The 22,687-nt window shown below is 39.5% G+C and overlaps 1 protein-coding gene across 2 annotated transcripts in view; it reads left to right on the top strand.

Moving 5' to 3' along the window:
* Positions 1-22,687, top strand: part of STAG2 (STAG2 cohesin complex component) — a 74,237-nt gene that overhangs the window by 1,078 nt on the left and 50,472 nt on the right. The window lies entirely within an intron of this gene.

Raw genomic sequence — 22,687 nt, 5'->3', positions numbered from 1 at the left:
CCTTCCCCCCCGCCTCCATTCGCTGCCCCCCGCCCCGGCGCCCAGCTCGGCGAAGGCCTTTTGTGAGTTTTCCCCTCCGAGTGACTTTGGCCGGGCTCCTCGGCTGCTGTCCGCTAAGAGGAAGAGTTGTGGCAGTTTCCGTTCGGCTTCCTTTATTTTTTTTGTAAAGAAAGGGCGCTTGCCAACTTGTGCCGGGGACGCCCGATGCCGGGAGCCGCGTGTTGCTGGAACCCCGCTGGGCTCTCGCCGGCCCCGGTGGGGGAGGGGGGCAGGAGGAGGAGGAAGGAGAATGCTTCTTACTGGGGGGTTTTGGCGCCACTTTTGTTTTAGATAGTGCTCCTCTGCCCCCTCCTCCTCGGCACGCACTGAACTGAGCTGAACCCTGCCCAGGTAGGAAACGAGAGCTTTCCTGGTGTTTCTCTTTTATGGGCGCTTATTTTGTCTACACGGATTTAAAAAAATACTATATATAGAGATACGTGTATGTATATGTATATATAGTTGCTGCGGTTGGGGATGGAGGGACAGAGGAGCGAGCGGCCGCAGATGGCTGGGTAGGGAGGCCCTGTTTTCCGGGAATTCCTCCCCTGCCCGAGCGCATCCCTCGGTGCTGGGCGTGCTGGCCTCGGGGGCCCGCACCGCTGTGCTCCGGGCCTCGCTGCCTCCATGCCTTCCTCTGTTCTGCTGGCGTTGTATAATCCGTCTACCCCGTGGAAATCCGGGACCCACCGACCTCAATTTTTTTCCCCCTCCCTCCTCGCCCCCGCGAGCGGGCGTGGAAGCGATCGGGCTCCTCTGTCGCTGCTTTTATTTATTTATTATACTGTCCGGGCCCGGCTCTCCTTTCTTGTGTTCCCACGGGATGCGGCGTTAGGAGGTGACACAAAGTTTCGATCACTGCCGAGTCCGGTGTTCTAGTTACTGAGGGCGAGCGTGTGCTTGGTTGTTTAGTTTGGCGTTGGGTTTTTTTTGGTTTTTTGTTTGTTTGGTGTTATTTTTCCGTTTGTTTTATTTTTTAATTACTTTTTGGCAGCCCGGGTAGCGCTGCTGCCCCCCGCCTGCCCTGCCCGCGCTCGAAAGCTCTCCCTTCCCGTTCGCTGCCCGAGCCACACCCTGGCGTGTCCGGTCTCCCGAGGCGCCCGGGCCGCCGGTGTGACCCCGCGTTGTCGCTGCTCGGCCCGGGGCCGCCGCCCGGCGCGGTGGCGGGGGGGCCGTGCCGGCGGGCCCGGGCGGGCGGGCGGTTGCCCAAGTGCGTCACGGCGGCCCCGCCGGGCCTGCTCGCCGCGCCTCGGGCCGCGCCCGCCGCCCATTGGCCGCCGCCGCGCGGGAGGCGTTCGCTTCCTCCGCGCCCGGCCGGGCCCCTCCGCTCCGCTCCGTCCCCCGGCCCGCCGGGAGGGAACCGGGGCAAAACGCCTTCGGGATCGCTTCTCTGGAGGCCGTTGCACGCCGCTTTCGCGCTCTCTGGGAGTTTTGTTGAATCCTGTGTTTAATGACCAAGAATGAGAGTTCCTGGCGTTTCCTACAGCGAGGTGTTGTTCTCCAAGCATAGGTCTCCCTGCTTATGTCTTCTGTTAACTCTTGGCAGTTCCGTCTCCATTTGTGGTTGATTACTTCTTTCTCGTTTGTAGTGCTTGCCCATTAGAAACAACTTTTTCCGTTTTTCATGGTCTCTTTAAATCAGTAGTTATTATTATTATTCCTGGAGTATTTATCTGGTGTTGAACTCTTCCAAGACTTACCCGTGTGCAGGATGGCTGATTGTGTGCAGAGAAATAAATACCACGAGTGATTGTGCAATTGACCATCATTAATCTCTGTCATCTTGGTATCACTTGTTCATTATCCTCAACTCATAATTTTGTGGTTCTGTCTTCCTGGTGATCAGTTACAAACTCAGTACCACTGATCTGGTATAGGGCTCTTTATTGGGTAACATAGTTTGTTTTCTTTTATGGCACAAAAACAGTTTCATTGGTAAAGGAAACAGGGTGTGAGAAATGCATTGCTTTTAACATTAACATGAATATTTTTTGCTGCTGAAAGCCCTGGGGGTGAACGGGCTGGAATTCCCGCACTGTTCTGTTAATCAAAGACTAAAAAAGCTTCGAAGTTATACAAAGGAGAAAAATATTATTTGAATCTCATCTCTGACAAATAGATTTTGCTGTGTAACTCATATGGCTCATGTTGGTCCTTCTTGGCAAAACCAGTGACATTTCATTGTGTTGTCCACAGGTGGGCTTTGTGCAACCTGTGACACAAACCCCTGACCCCTTAATTTCTGTTGCTGTTGTTTGTATGAAGTTAGCTGTGGTAGACTTTATTGGCTGTTGTATAAGCTTAAATTCAACCAACCAAAAAACCCACAGACATGGAACTGGGAGATAGGAGAGACTTTAATTTTTCTGTGATGCTTCCTAGCCTTCAGATAACTTCCAAGCTATTTACTTTGGCCAGAGTTATGCTTTTAGAGCTTTTTCATACATTTAGTTTTAAGAAGATAATGCTGAACAAAGTCAATAACCAGTGTAAGGATTTGTTAAACTTGTATTTAAGAAGTTAAGATAAAATTTATGTACAGCTCTCATTGTTTAGATATAAAGTCTTGATGTTTCACAACTGAAAACAAATTAATTTGATTTGGTTTTAAATATTCTGTGATATTTGAATATATCTTTAAAAAACTGGGTTCTGTGAAGTGAGAAAAATTGCTATTTCATAGCTTATTAAAATACTTAGTTTAAAAATGCATTGTGTTACTTGAATAGCATTCATTTTATAAATTGGAGTCTTCAGTTAGGTGGTTGGTAATCTTACTCAGATTCCATAAATATATCACATTTGAACTTTACGTGTTCAAGTCTTTCAACATTTGGAGTGAAATAATTTCCACTTGGAAGGAGTGTAAATAGAATTGTCAGCTAAATACTCTCTAGGTTTATTTCGTCTCAGTATAACTTACCAATAGCAACTGAATTATAAAAAAATAAAGTTATGTAGACAGCTTCTCTTGAATATTACATGCTACTGCAGTCTCCTGTAGAAAATAGCTGCAGGCAACAAACCACTTGAAAGTTCCTGCTCTTGGTGGTGGGAGCAACTGTGTTAGACTTAGTTAAGTCATGAAATGATGTTGGCACATCAAAGCTTTATAAACTTTTTAAAATTAGATTGCTCTTTGTCACTTATGGCTCAAATTTAGAATGATTCCAGAATCCTCGTTTGTCATTTTCATTTGTGGTCTTACTGTCTCAGTTGTTTTGCTGCAGGCAAATATTTTAGGAGAGATGAGTTTTTCTGAGACTTGTGTGCCAGTAAAAACAGGTTGTATGTTTTACAGAAACCTGAAATACTTCAGTTGATTATTTTCACCAAATGATCCCAGAAAATAAGCAAATATTTTTGCTTGTTACTTATGCTTGTTGGTTGTGGTACTGGAATTCTGTGTTCTGTCAGATGAGACAAGGTTTCCAGCTCAGTGTGATCTCTCCCTACAGTTTCATTTCTTCTTTGACTGATTTGAAAACTTAGAAGAATACTGTAGGTGTGAATTTCCAAAATAGTACTGTTGGGTTTTGGTGGTGGACGTTGTTTTGTCTTGTGTTGTTTGTTCCTCCTTTTTCCTCTTCTCTTTTTTGTCGATGTGTGTAATTAAGAGAATATACTGGATAGAGGAGTATGTTGTCGATGTGGTCTCTGTCAGCGAGATGTGAGAATTTCCAAGAGCATCATCTGGTTCAGTACTTGTTTTGTCATGGAAAGAAGTGATTGATAGCAGCCAGCAACATACCAGTTTAATAATCTTAAATAAAAGCTTTCCTCTCTTTCTCAGCATCACTTAAAACATTCATATTCTGAAAGTTTTATCTTCTATGAGGATTAGTGACAAGAGAGTGATAATCTAGTCCTTGGGAAACGGAGGTGAGCGGGAAATTGGAGTTTTAGGTAGGAAAAAAAGCTTGCACGCAGCAAATACATTGAGGAATGGAAAGAGCTCTTTTTCATGTGCATCACAAGAACTTAAATGGTGACATACCCTGCAGCTGTAGTTTCGATTCAGTGCCGTCCAGCGTTTTAGGCGAACTCCCTTAAACTCAAAGGCTGAGTACAGACGGGAGTTCCTCAAGGTCCCGCAGTTCCCGGTCATTGGCACGGGCAGTCGTGCGGCGTGGGCCGCTCCGGGGCTCCTTTGCCTCCTGCCGCTGCCGTCCTTTGGCTGCAGAGGTGGAGCGGAACGGGGCTGCGGGCGATGAAGCCCCGGTTCCGAGCGGGAGCCCCTCCGGCGGGGCGGGCCGAGCTCGCCGTGGGTGCAGCGGCCGCCCCCGGTCCCCAGGGGGCGCCCCGGCGGCGGGGCCCGCACGGGGAGGGGGCGGCGGGAGCGCTGCGGACACCCCGGCAGGGTCACATTGGGAACTGTTCGGCCGAAAGGCTGCTCTGAGAGTCAACCAGTGAACAGCTTCGTGTTCGGAGACTAGTACAGTCACTTCAGTTGGCTTTTTATATTAGAAAAAAATCTGCTTTCAAAAAGTTCTGCATCTTTGTAGTTTAAGGGTAACAAGCCTTGGGATATGATGTGACTTTTGATAAGGTCGAGTATTTACTTAAGAGTGCTGTAGCAAAAACTCATTCTGAGAGTACAAGGTTAAAATTGTAGTTTTAATCCTATGCTGTTTGAACTAGAATTTATTTTCCTTAAATATTCTCATCTTGAAGTTCATAAAAATGTGGTAAAGTTGGAAATTAATTTTTTTTTGTGAGAATAAATACAAAGTAAGGGAAATCTCTGAAGGTGACCCTCATTTAGATCATGACAGACAATTGTAGGACTGGTGTTGGTTTGTTAAGTTGGGAAGCTTGTATCAAGAAAGATGTTTCAGTGTTCGGGGGTATCAGCACATAAACTGTGTCCTTTTATTCTCAATCCTGTCAATTTGATGGGTGAGATCACTGAGACTAGACCAGAATCCTAGATTTAATGAGTTATGCCATTCCATTAGTTCACAGAATACTCAATCAGTTTTTAGTATCTCTGTATTTCCAAGTTTTCCACTGTTTAATTTTCCTAGAACTGTGAGATCTTGGGTAGAGAATAGGGAAAGGGAAAAACCTTTCACAACATTTTCTGAGATCTGGCACACAATTTTGGAGACAGGAATGTGGAAAAATTTGATCCCCCAGGGTACCCCTGTGGCTTTCATGTGGCACCTGGCTTTTCCTAGCCTTTACTGGCTACAGATTTGCATGGAGGAGCCCAGGACTAGTCTCTGTTTAAACTTGTTTATGCCAATTTGAGTCAGAAATGAAGGACAGGTAGGACTAGATTTGTGTGCAACTACCTCTTGTGTTATTGAGAGAAATAATTCGGTGGTCTGATATCTGCTTTGTCCAGGTATATATACTTCATTGTTGTCTATTCTGCACATTTTTAATTGTGTAGCTAGCTATGGTTTCTGCCTTTGGAAGGCTTATTTTTATAAAAGAATATAATCAGAAGAGGGAGTAGATGTAAGAAGATTGGCATATACAGCAGGGTAGTTTGTGATCTGTGATTGAGAGGCTGATCACAATACCTACCCAAAAAAGTATCTGAGAACATGTGTTGGTTGGTTTTGGATTTCTTTGTGAAATTTTTTTGGTAGGTAGGTGAATGGTTTATTTTCTAATGGCTCTGAATTTAATGGCTGATTAGTCCTGCCCTTACACAACCTTATATGCATTTTACTTTCTATGCTTTATTTCAGTAAATGTTAGTTATTATATTGGAGCAAGGGAGTATGGGTGACACTGGAGATCATTTTGTTTTCTGCAGCAGTTTTTTGTAACTGCTTCTGTATAGCTCTAGAGAGGAAAGTATTTTTGTATCTGTTCAAGGGTTGATAGAACAAGCTGATGACTTCTTGTTGTGTTTTGAAAAAGGTCTCAAAAGGTGCCTGATCCATCTGATGGATCTCTCTGCAGTGTTTTAGATTTATAGGAATTATAGCTGAAATTTTAGGGTTTCCTATTAACAAAATAATGAATCTGAATATACTGACATTTCAAAAAAGACAAAACATTCCTGAAACTACTGACTATTTTAAAAAGTAACAACTTAGGTATGCATATTTTATTTAGTTGTGGTTGCATTCCAAATTTGGCTTTGGAGTTGCTGCAAAGGTTTGGTGAGATGCTGCTTGGCCTGTGGCCTGTGGGTGATGTGGAGGACGCCTGACCCCAGCTGAGGCTCCCTCAGGTCCCTCCGTGCCCCAGTGGTGCCTCAGTCCCAGCCAGGGCAGCCCCTGTGCTGAGCCCTGCCCTGGTGCTCGCTGAGCTCACACAGCAAAGAGGAATTCGTGCAGATATTTTCCTGTTGCTTAGGCCGTGGGAACTGACTGCAGAGAGGTGGGCATTGTTGATGGGGAGGTAATGTTGCAGTTCTTGGTTATGGCTAAATTGCAGTTTTTTACTGAACAAAGCATTTTAGCCTCAGTTTTAAGGCCTTCCTTGCAGCATCCTATCTGGAAAAAGAAAATTGATTTCTACTTTGTTTACAAATAATAATAATAATCTGTTCAAGAAAAGGCTTTTTCAGTCTTTCATGCTATTACCTGTTATTCTTTTATTCCTTTATGTAAAACTTCTGGGTCATCCCTTAATAAGGATCAACTGAAAATTTGGACCATATCAAGTCTTAGTAAGCAAGTGATATAATTGGTTGGTTTTTTTCTTTTTTGGTCAGAGTATAATGTTCCAACGAGGAGAGTTCATTATAAGTAGAGTTTGTATGGAGTAGGGGTGTGAATATTGGAGGTCTTATTTTTTTATCTGTTACTTTTATTAATGTGCTGTGGGTAATTGAATGTGTAGATTACTGAAGTTACAAAAATCCCCAATGTAAGTCATAAATGTGAGGAACACAGGTTCATAATTAATGCATGCATTTGAGGTGTCTGGTTTTCAGTTTGAAGGTGATTGACTGACAGGAGTCCTGGAATAAGATATTTTTTATAATTATGGATGTAGTGGTGAACTGATTTGTGTCAGATGGTGGTGCATCCTGACCACTGGCCATTTCACTTCTGATTTTCTTAGAAACAGAGTACCAATTATGATGATGTTTTTCCAAGGAAGGAAACTGGGAAGGCTTGATCAATCATACTTTTTTTTCAAAGCAAGAATGACCAGTGGCTGCAGTCTATATATCATGTGGCAGAGCTGTGCTTGCAGCAGGGAAATAGAGAATTGATACATTATATTTTGATTTAGGATAAAGAATACAATTTCAATATATTTGAACAGGAAACACTATCAAATTAATAATTTAAAATTAATAATATAATAATTTGTAAAACCTGGCTGGTTTGTACTATTTGGGGATGGGAACAGTATTCTTGCAGGGAAGTTAATTTTGGTGTGTGGCTATATACTATTTTTGTTGTTTCTTATGTACCTGTTTGGACAACTGTATCCAAAATACTTTCTTTTAACACCACTTGAAATAAAGCTTTGCATAATGAATGCACAGTTGCTTCCCAGAAGTAATGCCACAATGAAAAGTTCTGTTCTTGATCCCAGAACTGCTTAGATGGGAAAGGACCCCTGGAGGTCTGATCCAGCCTTCTCCTTAAGTCTTGTCCTGTAAGGACATTTGTCAAGTTTGGAATGTCTCAGAGGATGAAGTTTCTTCAATGTCTCTGGCAATCTATTAGGCTGCTCCTATTGGAAGTTCCTTCTTTATTTCAGATTTTAAAGTTGTCTAAAATTCCTGAGAAGATTCATGTTTTTCACCCCCAGTATATGTTTAGAAAGTATCCCTTGATGTGGGAGGTTGGAACTATAATGTCCCAGTTTAGAGCTGGTGATGGTTTTTTGCTGGGAGTTTTAGAGGAGGAGTCAGGTAAATGGCTACTGAATGGCTTTTTGGTGCCTGCTTTCCCCTCTTGTTCCATGTGCTGTATTTATCCTTCTGTCTTTGCTCAGGCTTCATTACTGTGTTTGACAAAGTCTTGCAAATAAAACTTCCTTTCCTAAGCATTTACCTGTTCACTTAAGTGCCATTCATACACTAATCCAAATGATTCTTCTTGCAGTGATATTTTTATTCCTTCTCATAAGTATTATTTCTAGAGATCTACAGTTCATTTGAAACTATGGTAACCAGAAATGAAAGCTGCACAAGTATCTCTCTTGGATCTGTGGCATAGGTCTGTTGTTACTTGCTTTATAAACAATTGACTAAAGAAAAGGTGAAACTGGCTTTTGCATGTTGATTTATCAAATGTAGGAATGGTTTAACAAGGCAAATGCTCAATAACACTGGAAAATGTTTGGGTTTTCTTCCCCACTCACTTACATTTATTTTCAATATTCTAATTTAAGCTGTTCTTGTTTTATTACGTGTGCTTCCCTTCAACTAGTTTTGATAAGTTCTGTTTTCAAAGCTGATATATATTAGTATTTGATTAATTTAAAAATGTCTATCAATTAAAAGGTATTGCTGATGCAGTGACATGTATACTGTATTACCACTCTGCTATAAAACAAACCAGAATTTGTACACATGAGCTGTACAGATGAGCTGTGGATTGACAGTTGAAATATAATTTAAAAAAAATCAGCTTTTAGGAATTTTATTTATCTTGCTGCATTGCATTGTCTCTGTTATACTGCTCCATTTCTATTTGGCAAAACAGTGATTTTATTAAAGCTAGCTTAGAGCCTCAGAGCAGTACTTAGTGCTAAACAGAAATTTTCAAAGGTGGCAAGACAGATTGTTTACATCAATATGATATAAAAATGTCAAAAACATTTTTAGACACTTTCAGTTCAATAGCATTGGATAGAAGAAAATGCAGAAAGTCATCCTCTTCATGTACAGTGGGTTACTCATTAAGATTCTTCCTATTCACCCCCAAATGCAGTAACAATCTCTGTAAAATTGAATTCTCAAGGGTTTTCCTTTTTGTGCCAAGAGGCTGTAAACTGCAAAGCATACCTTGCATTCAAAACTGGTTAGAGAAGTTTTGTTTACAAGAGAGATTTATGCATTATTGCATAAGCCTACAAATGGGTTTAGTCTTCCCCTATCTCCAGTGAAGGGAAGCATGGAAAAATTCAAATGGTTCTTCTGGATGCACAATTGACTCAGTGTTCCTGGGAACTTGGGATTTAAGGAACTTACTGAAGTTTTTCAGTTCCTTTACAATGAGCATTATTTGTTAGTGTATAAGGAGTTCAGCATCCTGGAAGATGAAATGGGGTTACTGTGATAAAGGAAAATATAGCAAGAAAGATAGGAAAGGTAGGAATGTGGGAGAAAATGGGGATGAATACTAGAGCCATTCCAAAAGTACCTTGTGTGTCCAGTTCTATCATCTTCTCTTTATTCTGTTGTGAAATATGCTGGCATTGAGTTATTAGATACATACAGTACAGGTAAATGCTTTAATGTAAAAACTTAATCTTAGAATACATTGCCAGATGTGGAAAGGTGCAGATGTTTGTTTTGAATGTTTAATTTTTGAATGCCAAACTATCAAACATTAAAGGCTTTTTGAATGGGTTTTGGAGGGGAGAACTCAAACTGGCAATCTGTTGAAAATGTTTTTTTCTGTCAGGGTAGTTGGTGGAGAGACTAGTTATAGTTACTTCATTGATGTGAAAGAACAGAATTGAGCAGTTATGTAACTGGGTAATTTTTCAACTTAACATCACGTGCAGAGTTTCCTCTCTCATTCACGGTGTTCTTCCTTCCACACTTGTTCACTTCAAGCTGCTCAAGATGAGCGCTCCCATTCACAGGGCAGTTCCATGAGTGAGTGGTTCTGTCTCTGTGTCCTGATCACCTGCTCTGTTGCAGCCTTGTGCCTCTGTTTTATGGCCACTTGAGCCCTACAGGTGAACTGGTTTAATGAGATAGACACTGAGGAAAAGTATTTTTCTGTGGGTTAAATTCCTGTGAAGTCAAATGTACCCTGCTTCTGCATGAAAGAGGATATTGCAGCTTTTGGCTGGTAAGAATACAGAAATACTCAGTATTTCAGTAGTTGAAGTGTTTTATCACTTACCTTGTTCAACAGTAGTAGCAATGTCTCCTGTTACTGTAGAGCCAGGAAAAGGAAACTTTAGTCCTGCTGCCATCTACTTTTCTACCTGCTCTTACTCATAAAAACCAGACTGGCATGCCAATTGCAAAAGGAGTTCTCTAATCTCTGCAGTGATCTCTATTTTATCTTTTTTTTCCTCCCCTGAACTGTTGCAAAGTCTGTCATAGATCAATTAGAGCTCCACAAGGAAATTCAGGGCTGTGGGTGATTTACATTAATTTATGCAGGCAGGAGGATGATGTACATTTTTCTCTGGTTTCAGTCTGTGCTGGTTAGAAGTTGTGCAGGTGTTACTGGGAATAAGATGGAAAGGCTAAGAGAAGATTTTAAGAACAGTTGCAGAAGATTTTTCTTGCAGCTTTGGCATGGTTAATCAGATGCTGCTGTAAAAACCCTGCTAGACCTCCTCCTTCAGCTGGATGCTTACCAGCCTGCTGTGGTTAGATCTTATTATGAGCCTTTGCACTCTTGACTTTTCTGTGGTTCCTGGAAGCTGCAGTGCCAGTTCTATACATGAGGTCTGTCTTTGACCTGTTTACTGAGTGTGGACCATGCTCTGCAAGGGTCTGAAGTCCCATCCCTCCTGGCTTTGGAGATTTTTGGGGCATCCTGAGGCTACAGGTCTTATCTCAAAGAGTACCTGAGAATTAAATCAGACATACCCTTTTATAATCTTATAAAATAATAATACTGTCCTTCAGAAATATTGAGACATGCCTGAACATGCTGTGTGCCTCTCTTCACCTGACTTTTGGCACAATTTAGACCATTTTGTTTTCTTCCACTCTTGGGAAGAAAGCTTGTGGAGTGTTTTTTGCAACATGGGGTCCTAGCTAGGAATGTGCTGGCTTTCTTTGCATGTTTGGAAAGAACTTTGCTCTTGAATGATCAGAAGCTATTACATTGTCATTCATTACCTAGTTCCTTGTCATTTTAGATTTTAAATCTGGGAAAACTAGTCTGCTCTAGACAGAACTGTGATGTATTTTAAATAAGATTCTATAAGAAAATCAAACTGACACCTACATTGTAAGCTGACTTTGCTTTGTGAAGGTGTAATCTGGTCAGGAATACTAGGCAACAGGAAAGTCATATTTACAAGATGTTTGGAGTTCTGCAGATCATTTCGGGTTGTACAGAGGATTATAGAGATGTGGGTTGTTCAGCCTGTGTTTATATAAGCTGTGTTGGAACAGGAGTTTCTTTTTTGGTGCTGGAATTTGTAGCAGGCAGTGGGCATTGGTTCTCCCCTGTTTTGCAGGTGCTCCTTAGAAGGACTGTTGTGAATATAGCTGCAATTGCCTGAGCTCTCTGTTTCTCCTTACTGCTGTTGAAATGTTTCTGTGGGACTTCCCTGCTTGGAAGCATGCCAGAATGAGTGTGTGGGAAGACTTAATACTGGCTACTTACATAGCATTTTGTATGTTCAAACTCTTCTGCAAATATTAACTAATCTTTATTTAACGTTTGAGCCTAATTTCTGTCAGTATAAATCAATAACAGGCAGTTATGACCCCTATTTTTTTGGGTCAAATAGCAAAATACTGTAACTAGAATAGTAAGAATAATTTGTATCATCTCATTAACATACCATTTTTTGTCACTGTACCCTTCTGGTTTCACGTGGTGTAGAGAAAAGTTCCTGATGGAGTGCAGTGCTGCTCTTCAGGCGGTCTGTGCATTGTAGGATGCTGACTGTGGGAAGGAATGGCATTGTGTTCATTTTGTGTGTCGTATTTCAAGCTTTTCTTTGTTGGTTTTTGGTTCTGCAGTATTAAGGTTTATTTCTTTCCAGTCTGGGGAGCTGTAGCATATTCATAACAAGTAATGCTGTGAGAATAATGTTCATTCTGAGCTTGCTGCTTAAGAGCTGTCATTCATCTAAAAATGTACAGTTAGGTTGAAAATTCCTGTAAAAGTTACTAAGGTTTACCCTACTTGTGTTTTGGCATAGTAAATGCCAGTTTTCAGTTAACTGGTATTTATTAAATGAGCTGCTATGACAAATTCATTAAGCTGGTAGTGTTTTAATTACTGTAAGGTTCTTGCAGCACCAAACCTAAAGCAGCTGGGGATGTTTTTATTGGAGTTCCATATTTTACTTTGAAAATTACTGTCACATTGTTTTTTGTTGATGCTGTTGATCAGCTCTAAATGACTACTGTGTTGTAGGGAATTGTTTTGCTGCAGCAGTGTATAAAATATCAGCATATGGATTTCAAACAGATTTGTAATTAATAAAAATGTCCTTTCTGAGTGGCAGGTTTTGCAGATAGTTTGTTTTAGTTTGTTAGCCAGATTTTCTACAGCTTCTTTTTATTTTGAAGAGATAATAAAATAATTTTCTTCATGTAATTTACAACTGTAGTTTGCATGAAGTGATAAATGTGTGTTTTGCCATTTGGGTTGGATACGTTTTCATGTTAAGCATCCTTTTAAAATATGGCCTCAATTCTGGCTTAAGTGTTAAGATTTTGTCATTCCAACTTTTGCTTTGTGAGTTAAACATGAAAGAGGTTTATCCAGTGAATTGCATGCTGGAAACAGTGTGGATTAATAGGAGGAAGTATTGAGGCCAGGGTCCTTAGCACAGGTGTGGTGCTGAGCTAAAGCAGCTCCTTGTGTGCACCACAGCTGGCCTGGGCACTGCCAGTGCATTGGAGACACTCAGTGAAGTGCTGGATTGGGTTTATTGGTCTTAAACTTTTAACAGAGAATTCAAAGAGAAATTTCCAAGTTAGTGAAAAGAAATTTTCATTTTTAATAGCTTTATTTTAAGAAACTACACAGATCAATGAAGAAAATAATTGGGATTAGAACTAGTTCTCATTACATACTCTTGGAGTATTGAACTACTCAGTGGTGAGTGCTGTCTGTGTTGGAATAAAGCTGCTCCTGGCTTTGCATGGTCAAATTGTAGATTCTGGTTGTATCTCATGTGTTGAAGTAACTTTGTAATAGTAATGGATTAGAGAACCTAGATGAGACCACTCCAGGTTGTACTTGGTAAAATGAGTTAGTGGTTCATTTTTCTGCAGGAATTAAACAATTTCCTATTTCTGTCACATTTCTGCTGCTTTCATTGCCATTTTATGTAGGCTTTAGGCAAAGGTGATCAACTGTTGGCTTATCAGAACACTGAATTTATTCAGACAGAACAGAGTGAGTTAAGAATTTTCATTACTGTGGGAAAAACAGCATGTGGGGCCAGGCTTTTCTGTTTCATAGCTGGCTAGGTAACACTTGGTACAGGCCCTTGGGTTTTGGACTCAATATTCCTCATGGTGCCATAGCCAGAGAGACTAGGCTGGATTTGGAGCAGTGGATGGCAACTTCTAAAGCAGTTGTAGCTACCAGAACAGAACAGACATCTCTGTTTGCTTTTGATGGAATTGGACAGTTGATTTTGTCTGCCATAGTGTCTCACTGACTTTCAAAAGAGCTGTTCTGCACCAGCCACAGGACTCTTTTGTTGAGCCAGCTCAGCTTATTAAACTGTTGGAAAGCTAATTAATTTGAAAAGAAATTAATGGATTGTTGCTCAACAAAGAGTATGACAAGTGCCCTTGACTGTGAAGTATAGCCAGAAGTAAGTGCAAGAAGGGGGCAGTGGGACAGCTCTTTTTTCCAGTAGCAACCCATCTATTTTATTGTATTATCAAACTACTATGTTATTGTTTATAGTTTCATTCATTATTTAGCAAAAAAGAGGACAGTTAATGCAATCTCTTCAAATACTGGTATAAATGTTGAATCACTTAGTTGATAAGTGAAAGGAATAACGGAATAAAATTTGAAATAACTAGATTTTGGCCAAATTGTTACTGTTGAACAGCTTCCATTTCTGCAGGTCAGTGGCAAGTTGAGAAGGTGTAGAAAAGGCAAAGATTGTGAAATAGGGAGGTAAGTGGGAATGGTGGAAATGCTTAAGTTGTAGAATGCATTTTGGATAATGTGTTTTATATTCTCAGTGTTCAATAATAGTGGTGTAAAACCTTTTAATTGCTGGAGGGCATGATGGTTTAAAAATTTTAGATTTGGTAGCTTCTGTACAAAATACTTAACAATGACAAACATAACAAGTTAGAGTTGAAGGGTTTGTTTCATAGGTCATATATTGGACTTGTGTACTACAGTGTCCTAGAACATAGTCATGAGTCTTGCATACATGGGGATATCTGTGTTACTTCTATTTAAGTGGTTCTCTGGAGCCACTAATCTGGGAATGTATTATAGTCCAAATGAAATGGATGGAGGAGGATTCTTCGTGTGTTTTGGGGAACCTGTAAATGGCTGAATTAATAGTTAGATATCAAACAGTATAAGCTGCATATTGCTGTAAAATCACTGCTGTTGTGGGCATCATGCAAAACCTTAATTATTGCAATTGTCCCATCCTGAAATAGTATCCTATAGTGAATCAGAAGTTTTTATCTTCTATGGTAATAAACAATAAGCAAAAAAAGTAACTTAAAAAATGTTTTTCACCAGTGTTGTTACTAAATCCTCAAATCTTGAGAAAGTGATGCCAAGGAATGTCTGTCTATGGATATACATGGAATGAGTTCAAAAGGAGAGCAAAATAGGTTGTTTATATGAAGAGAAACATGAATGGCTGAGAAATAGAGCTGTCAAAAGTGGTAAGAAAACACTGGTTTAGACTATTTTAATGATATAGTATAATGATAAATCAGCATTGAAGAAAATGTAGACTCATGGCAGTAAGGAGTGTCTTTAAGGAAAAAGTAGTTGGGCATATACTACATTATTTTGGTTTGTTTTAGTCTATATTTGTTTTACTGGACAAATAAGGTGTTTACTTTTGGAGATACTTGGTCCTACTCTATAAGTTAAGGTTTCTATTTTAAAAATACTATTGTATTTTAATGCTTTAGTGACTTCTGAAGCTGTATGTGTCTTCTCTTTCTGCATTCTTGACATTCTTTCCCCTAAAGCACAAAATTCAACTGGTGCTATGTAAAGAAAGGGTTTCCATTGTCTGTAATACTGCTTTTAGTATTGCTTCAGACTTTTAAAATTTATAAAATAATTAACTATCATATTTAGTGCCCACCTCTTGTGCATAAGGCCTGGCAGCACTCTTAAGTGTCAGTGAATCCAAAATGCCACACCTACACGTTAGGAAGATGCTGAGTTGTTCTTCCTATGCTGACCTGTTCTTCCTGTTTTTAAAATCAATCTGTAATCCAGCAGGTTTAATGATGGATCACATATCTTCTGTCCAGGACAGGTCTGGTTAATGCAGAATTGCAGTTGTGGGCCTCAGTCTTAGGGACATGAGGGCGCTGTGAGTGTGTGATCTGGTACTGGTTTGTACTTGTCCAGGTGTAAACACTTGTGGTGTCACTGTCAGAGTACTCCTGGCTGTGCTTCTGGGACTTGTTGGCACAGAAGGCAGATGTTCATGCAGAAGCCTGAAAGATGGTGTGATTTAAGTGTCATGCTGCAAGTTTTGGCTGTCTCGTAATTTAATCTGTGTTTAGACTCTTTGGTGGCTTCATTTTGGAGTGAGATGGTTTTTGTTCAGGAAATGCAGTGCAGTAGCTTGGAACAGGCTGGGTTATTGTTCCCTGAGTGCTGTTGCTTGGGGACTGTGTATGTTGACATTAGAGATGGGCATACCTGTTGTGTGCATTATCTCCTTGTATTGCATCATGGGGTACAGATGAAATTCATTAGTTGTGTTATTGTTGAACTTCCTCATAACTGTGAAGTATTACTGGACTACTAAACTGCTCTTCATTGAGAGCTTAATTAAAATAATGACAAAAGATACTACAGAAAAGCTTAATTTTACTTAAAGAATAGTAATTTTACTTAATAAATACTGAAATATATGGTAGGTAAATACAGTCCATTTCATAATGGCAGAATATTAATCTTCTGATCATAATTTGGTAGCAGTTACTTTCCTGAAGTAGTTCTTTAACCATACCATTGAAATTTTTTCCTCCTGCTCTCTCATTCCTGCCCCCAGATATTTAGATTTATGATTAGCATCTGTCATTTAACACTGCTAACTCCTCTGTCTTCTGGAATTCTCTGCAAGACATGGTAGTGCTGCCCTATTTAATTGCATTAATTTTTTTTTCTTGCATTGATGTTTGCTAATTCATCTCGTGAGGTAAATGGTCTTTGGAGTAACAAGTAGGAAGGGGGGAGTTGTCAGTAATGGAGATGTGGGCTAATGGGTGCACATCAAGCACTGCCACTGACAAGGCATAAGAAACTCTACCAGGACCTTTTAAAAACATCTGCTAAACCAGAGGAAGTGTAAGGGGCACCCTGGGGCTTCAGGGACCTGTTCATTGCTGTGGAAGTAGACCTGATCACTCGATACCAGTTAGGGCAAAAGGCTGGGAAGGGAGAAATAAAGTATTTTCCCTGATTTGGTCACTCATAATTCTTTAGCTAGATGTGCAGTTTCCTGTGCAGTGTTACAAAGGATTTAAATTTTTTTTTTAAGAAAACATTTTAGGCTTCTATAGATAAGCCTACCTGTAAGACTGTGAAGGCCCACAATCTTGTTAGTCATGAATTCAAGTTCATAAAGCAGTCCTGGAACTTAAATTTTGTTTTGTTCTTGTATATATTGATGGAGAGGGTGAAAAGCAAACACTTTCAAAGCAACAGCTTTAGTTGAAATTATTCATCACTTTGCAGTGAGAAGTGCAGGGCTGTACAGTTGTGTAAGAAATTTTCAGGTCATAACATTCTCCTTTTTTTTTTAAAGTGCATTTTGCTTTTAATCTAACTTGGGTGTGTAATAATGTGTGCTACATAAACTGGGCTGTGAAAACCCAAGCTTAGCAAAGTGATTGTTGGAGCCACAAATGAACAGGCAGGCAGGTGGATTGCTGAGCTCTTGAGGCAAGTGGGGTTTGTTAGGGCTGAGCCAGGTGGGCACTGCAGCTCTGGCAAAGCTAAGGGAAGAATTGAAAAGCAAGGTGTGAGCTTTGGTGGTCTTGCTCTTTCCTTTATATGATTTTAGTGATGGAAGCTTGAAACTGAGGTGAGCTATAACATTTCAGTTGTTTAACTTTGGGGTAGCTTAAAACCCCCAACTAGACTGACCATAGTGGAGAGTCATGCAGCTCCTTGTGCTTTGGCCAACCATGTTTAACTTTGTACAATATACCTTGCTTAAAGATCCCTTGAAAAACTCATATCCTGCTTAAAAATCCTCCAGTTTCTTGCCAGTAGCATTTATACTGCACTGGTGTCCAGCTGTGGAGGAAAAAAAAAATTGCATGCATAGGGTGCTTAGTGCTTTTTCTCATCACTGAATAAAGCCTGTGAGATTCAGGAGGTAGCCACTAGAAGATTCCATAGTATTTTTCACAATTTTGTGCCTTAAATAAAAAAAAAAATTTTGTTTTACAGCATTTATTGAGAACATTTGTGTCAATCTTTTGGCTTTTTCAGGGAGCAATAGAAGATTGCCTTGTCTGCAGGGTAACTGTTAGGTTAACAGCCTGTTTTAAGGACTAAGCTAATATAGTTAAAAAGCTGTCTTTTAAAAAGATAATGGTTACATTATCTTTGCAAATATTATGGGGGACAATATTTTTGAATTTATACACTTTCTCCAAGTGGATTTCACTGAACATCATTCTCCTTGTGGCATTAGAGCCACCAATGAATCAGCTGATGAGTTAACTGCCTGTTACTGCCTGGGTTTGTAATTGGACTGCCCATATTCCATGCAATTGTAGGATTTTTAATTTGGGAATTGCAGAAGCCTTCCAGGAGTTCATAGCAGTTGTCACAGGTTAAAATGAGACTTTACATTTTTGTGAGAATGCCTGGTTCTTGATTTTCTTCTTATCAGTAAGAGATCATAAAGGAGTCTGTGCTGCAAGGATGGATAAACAGGCATGCAAGTGTGAGTGCTGTCTGTATGCTAATGTTCAAGAAGGTTTTGAAGAACTAGATATCATCTGTTACAATGTCTTTTTTTTCTTGCTCCTCACATGAAAATACAGTCAGCACTGAAGCAGCCATAGCAAAAAAAAATGTCTACTATAAAATGGCTGAGGGAAGATTAGAAAGATGCACACTTTTTGTTCCAGGTTTATAGTTTTATTTGGGCTTTTTGTGTTAATTTTTTTTTTCTGGGTTTGAACTGTTTCATTGGAGCACAGATAATCTGTGTCTGGGGTCACTTATAAAAGTTTGTGAGAGGTTTGTTTCACATGACTGAAAAATAATGAATTATAATTGTATCAATTTTTCTTGAAATACTACTCTTCATGAGTAATTCTGTCTGTATTAAAAATACTCGGGTATCAATATTTCCTGTGAAAGAGGATTTGTCAATTGTGGCTCAACAAAGATTTTTAGTAGTAAGTTCTCTCCACTCATGACAAAATGTTTGTGTATCCCCTCCTTTACTGTGTGAAGGTCTGGAATACTGCAGTGGTGCTGGTTTGATGTTGTGGCTTTTAGCAGAGAAGGTACCCAGGTCATGTGTGTGTTCACTTTTTGTTCTCTCCCTGGCAGAGGGGGGCATTGCTACCTGGCTGTGCATCCGTGTTACTGATGCTGCTTCAATCAGCCACAAGCAGCTTCAAGAGAACATCTTGAAGACATATTGTTTCCTTGGGGATTTACTGCATTTGCAGCCTCACACCTCTGATCCTGCTGCTTACAGAATATGATTATCAGCCATTAGGGCTGAATATTTAAACATGGTCACTACAAAGTGTTTTCCTTCTCATCTCGGATTTTTTTTTGTTGCTGTTCATCATTAAAGATCTCTCTCCAGTCTGTTTAGTTTTTGTGGACTTTCTCCATGTGATGTTTCTCCTGTATTCATTGTTCCAGTATGAGTTCTGTGTACTTCTTAGTTTCGGTGACAGATATGCTGATAGATTTTCACAAAATGAATTTTTATACAAAATGCATTTTCTTCATTTCCTGAGGAAGATAAGAGTTCTGTCTTTTTTTCTAGTCACCAGTTAATCTGTGGACGCTTTATATTGTTTCTCCCCCCTGACCCTCTGTTAGCCTTGTGTGCTCCAGAAAAGCAAAAAAAATCCCATCAAAATGTTTAGGTTTTGCCATCGTGTTGTCTATATGAGAACTGCTGAGAAGTAGTATGTCATTGCACCTTAGAGACTGTGTGATATAGAAAACATCAAATGGTATTTTACCTGGACAGTTAAAATTTTTTTTTGTCTGATTTTGTTTGTTTCAGCACCCCATATGGTCATACTTAGTTTACATTACACTATTGTGTGGGAGACACACATGTTTTAAATCATGTAATTTATTTGTAAATAATAAACAAGATTTATTTAGTGTGTTATTTTAATGTAGATTTGGGGAATGGTAAATATTAACACTCGTATTTTATCTTTTAGTTTCAGAGTAGGGAATTGTCATGGTGCATGTACCCTGATGTGTTAATTGATGAGAGATGTGGTTTAAATAGGCAGCCAGGCTTTTCTTTGTCTGCTCTCCCCTGCAAATATTAGCTGCAATTGTGAACAAGAACATTGTTTTGGTCAAGGGGAAACATTTAATAGCAAAATTTTATGCCAGTGCTGGAGGGTTGTGGATATTGCAGTCCAGCAAGTACTTGGAGATTCCTTGAGCTGGAAATTGCTGCGTGTGTTGCTCCAAGGTTGTAACTTAGATGTGAAGTGAAAGGCTTGATGATGTAAAGTGAATTGCTTGATGAGCTCTTTGTTTTCTTCATTTATTGGAGGACATGAAAATATTTTGGTTTCTGCTTCTGGAAATAGTGTTGGACAATTGGCTTTTTCTCTGCAAATTGATGTTTTTCCTTCTATTTAAATTAAGGGTATTAATTCTTGGGAAAGCCAGGTTGTTGATATCATTAAAATTCTCAATTTATACTATGCAGTGCTTAACATATCAATTGAAACAACTCTAATTTTCTCCATTAAATGTTCTTTCGGGGGGCTTTAGGGGACTGTGATTGCCATTCTAAAATGTGTATATCCAGGTTGGGCTGTAATACAGAATTAAGTACAGAAATTCTGTAATGTAAAGAATGATTAACTTTTCCTTGCTGCAAAATGTATCCTGGTAGTCTGTAATCATTATACAATTTATTTGCTTGGAAGGAAGAGATGTGTATTTGTGTATGGTACAGAATGAGGACATTCTGTTGGGCCTAAAAGGGTAAGGTATCCTTTGTGGATTGGATTTTTTGTAGTCATAAAATGCCAGAATTATTTGCTTAATTATGTCCTAGGTGTTAAGAGTTTTATGCATTCGTTTGTGAGAAAGCTATGTGAACAACAATTTTGATGGAATGCTATTTTTAGGTATTGCTACAAGAGTGAAAAGGCTTATTTAGAGTTTGTCACTGGTGGTGTGTTTACTGTGTGTAAATTCAGTACTAATATTCGATATCTACATTTTAACACTTGCTATGCTGTCTTGTTTTTATTAACATACATGGATGTTAAGTGGAGTTAATTGCCTTGGAGACCTATGGAGATTTCTGTAAATTGAATGATATCTCTGGGTCTTGCAAAGCTTTTTTTCATTTCTCAGATGGTGTTTGTGCTGTGATTTTCTTTTGCCGTTGAACAGCTGTGACTTTCCCATTCTCATGCTTTAGTCTTTCAACTACTCCAGCTGTGTCCTTAGAGCTTTCCTTACCAGTAAGTGAAGTTCAGGAGGAGCTAATTGCTGCTTGTTTGGGGCCATCATCCATCTTCTGTGACCTTTGGAGAGGTTCGGTGCTGCTGCCTGGCTCCCTCTGTGCTGGGCTCTGTTCTTACCTTTGTTCCTTCCCTGCAGCTCAGACTTGCACAAGAGGAATTTCACTGCTTTGTGGCCTGGCAGGTGTCTCTTGCTGTGATCAGCTGCAAAAGTGCTTACTTACCTTTCTGGTGGTTTTCTCCTTCTGCCTTGTTTTCTTCGTGTACTGTGTATTATACCAGGATCTGCAGTTCTGGGATAGTTTTGCACTTACTTAGCATACCAAGTCTTAAGTTAATTCACGTAGTAATAAAATTTATGTTCTGTAATTAATTTTTTTGGCAGGCATCTGTTTCACAGTAATGAATTGGTAGCAGTTCCTAAAATGTCTGTTGACTGTCTAGAGAATTGTAGGAAAGCTGGCATTTAAAAATGTTTCTCATAACTGAAAGAAGTGGGCAGCTTTGTCTTAACCCATCTTTTCTCAGAAAAAGTCCAAAAACCTCCAGCTGAAATCTCTATATCTAAATTTTAAAAAACAGTACATTGTTTTTCTTTGAATTTAAAGGATAGTCACTTTCCCTTAATCTCAAAATCACCCTGAAATAAAAATAATATACTAAGGATGGAGATAGTAGTTGTTTCTTTAAAAAAAAATCACAAAAAACCCCCAAACTTAAAATCTGCCAAAGAAAAGCCCAATTTAACATCGTGTTATCCATTATCACTATTGTCTGCAACACTTAACAGGGATTGAAAACTGTGGCTCTGATTGTAGGTTCACTTTAGGTTGCTTGCAAGACTAAATTTGTAGCATTTAATGATCTAGGATTTTCATACCCTAGGGCGAGATTATAGTAAGTGGAGGTCAAGCTGAACAACCGCCAGACCTGATTTACACTCGGATAAAAATGTTCTTGTCTAACAATTAGATTGAATGATGTTACCTCTTCTTAACTTCTGCTGGAAATTGTTTTATACTGTTTCAAGACCAAGGCAGTCAGATGCCAAGAAAGCATCCTCTGCATGGAATATTAGTCTTGCCTTTTCAAGGTCATGGAATCACAGAGGATCCAGGTGTATGCATCAATGGCCCCTGGCCCGTGTGTTGTGGGGATAGGAAACTTACTGCAAACAGAATGTGATTTATATATGTAAACTCTTCTTAATGGTATGTTCATATGAAGGCAATGGTCAATGGTGCTGAAATAGGGACAAGAAAAATCTTGGAAAGATGTAACTTTTGGTTATTGACAGTTGAGTCTTCCCAGACACAGCTGCTAAGTGTGTTTCAATAAGGTTTGTGCAGTTACTTCTCCAGAGCAGGTGTTTGACCAGTAACCAATGTTCTGACACTTGTGTAATAGGTCCTGACCAAAACAATGAGAGTTTTTTAATATATGTGAGGTGAGCAATTAAACCATACTCTGAAACATTAAAAGTGGTTACATTTAGTTAATGTGGGCAACCTAAAGGAAAGATGGTAAATACATTTTATTTGGAGCATTGTGTTACTGTAACTCAGCATTATGTGTAGCTGCTTTGTCAGGTGATACTAACTTCGGTGGAATGCCCGTGTTGAATTCCATTTCTGTTGAAACAAGATATTACACTTGTAATCCTGATTAGTGGTACAGCAGCATGAGAATCCTATACTGCTGATTTATTGCCACTGCAGTTCTAAACAGTAAGTGACTTTTTGAGTAAGAACACAGAGTTGGCAGTTTGCATTAGTAATGTAAAGAGATTACTGTGGTGTAGTAGTAGAACAAGCTCATTGTTCATACAGTGTTTTTGAAATTGGTGCCTGGGGCATTAAAATGATGACTTGAAAAAAATTTGCTATTTGATGATACTGAAGCATACTAGGTTGTTTTCTGTATAGAGGTATTTAAACATGC

Source organism: Ammospiza caudacuta, chromosome 14, assembly GCF_027887145.1.
Source record: "Ammospiza caudacuta isolate bAmmCau1 chromosome 14, bAmmCau1.pri, whole genome shotgun sequence".
Taxonomy (NCBI): Eukaryota; Metazoa; Chordata; class Aves; order Passeriformes; family Passerellidae; genus Ammospiza; species Ammospiza caudacuta.
This window is presented reverse-complemented; position numbering and strand designations above follow the sequence as displayed.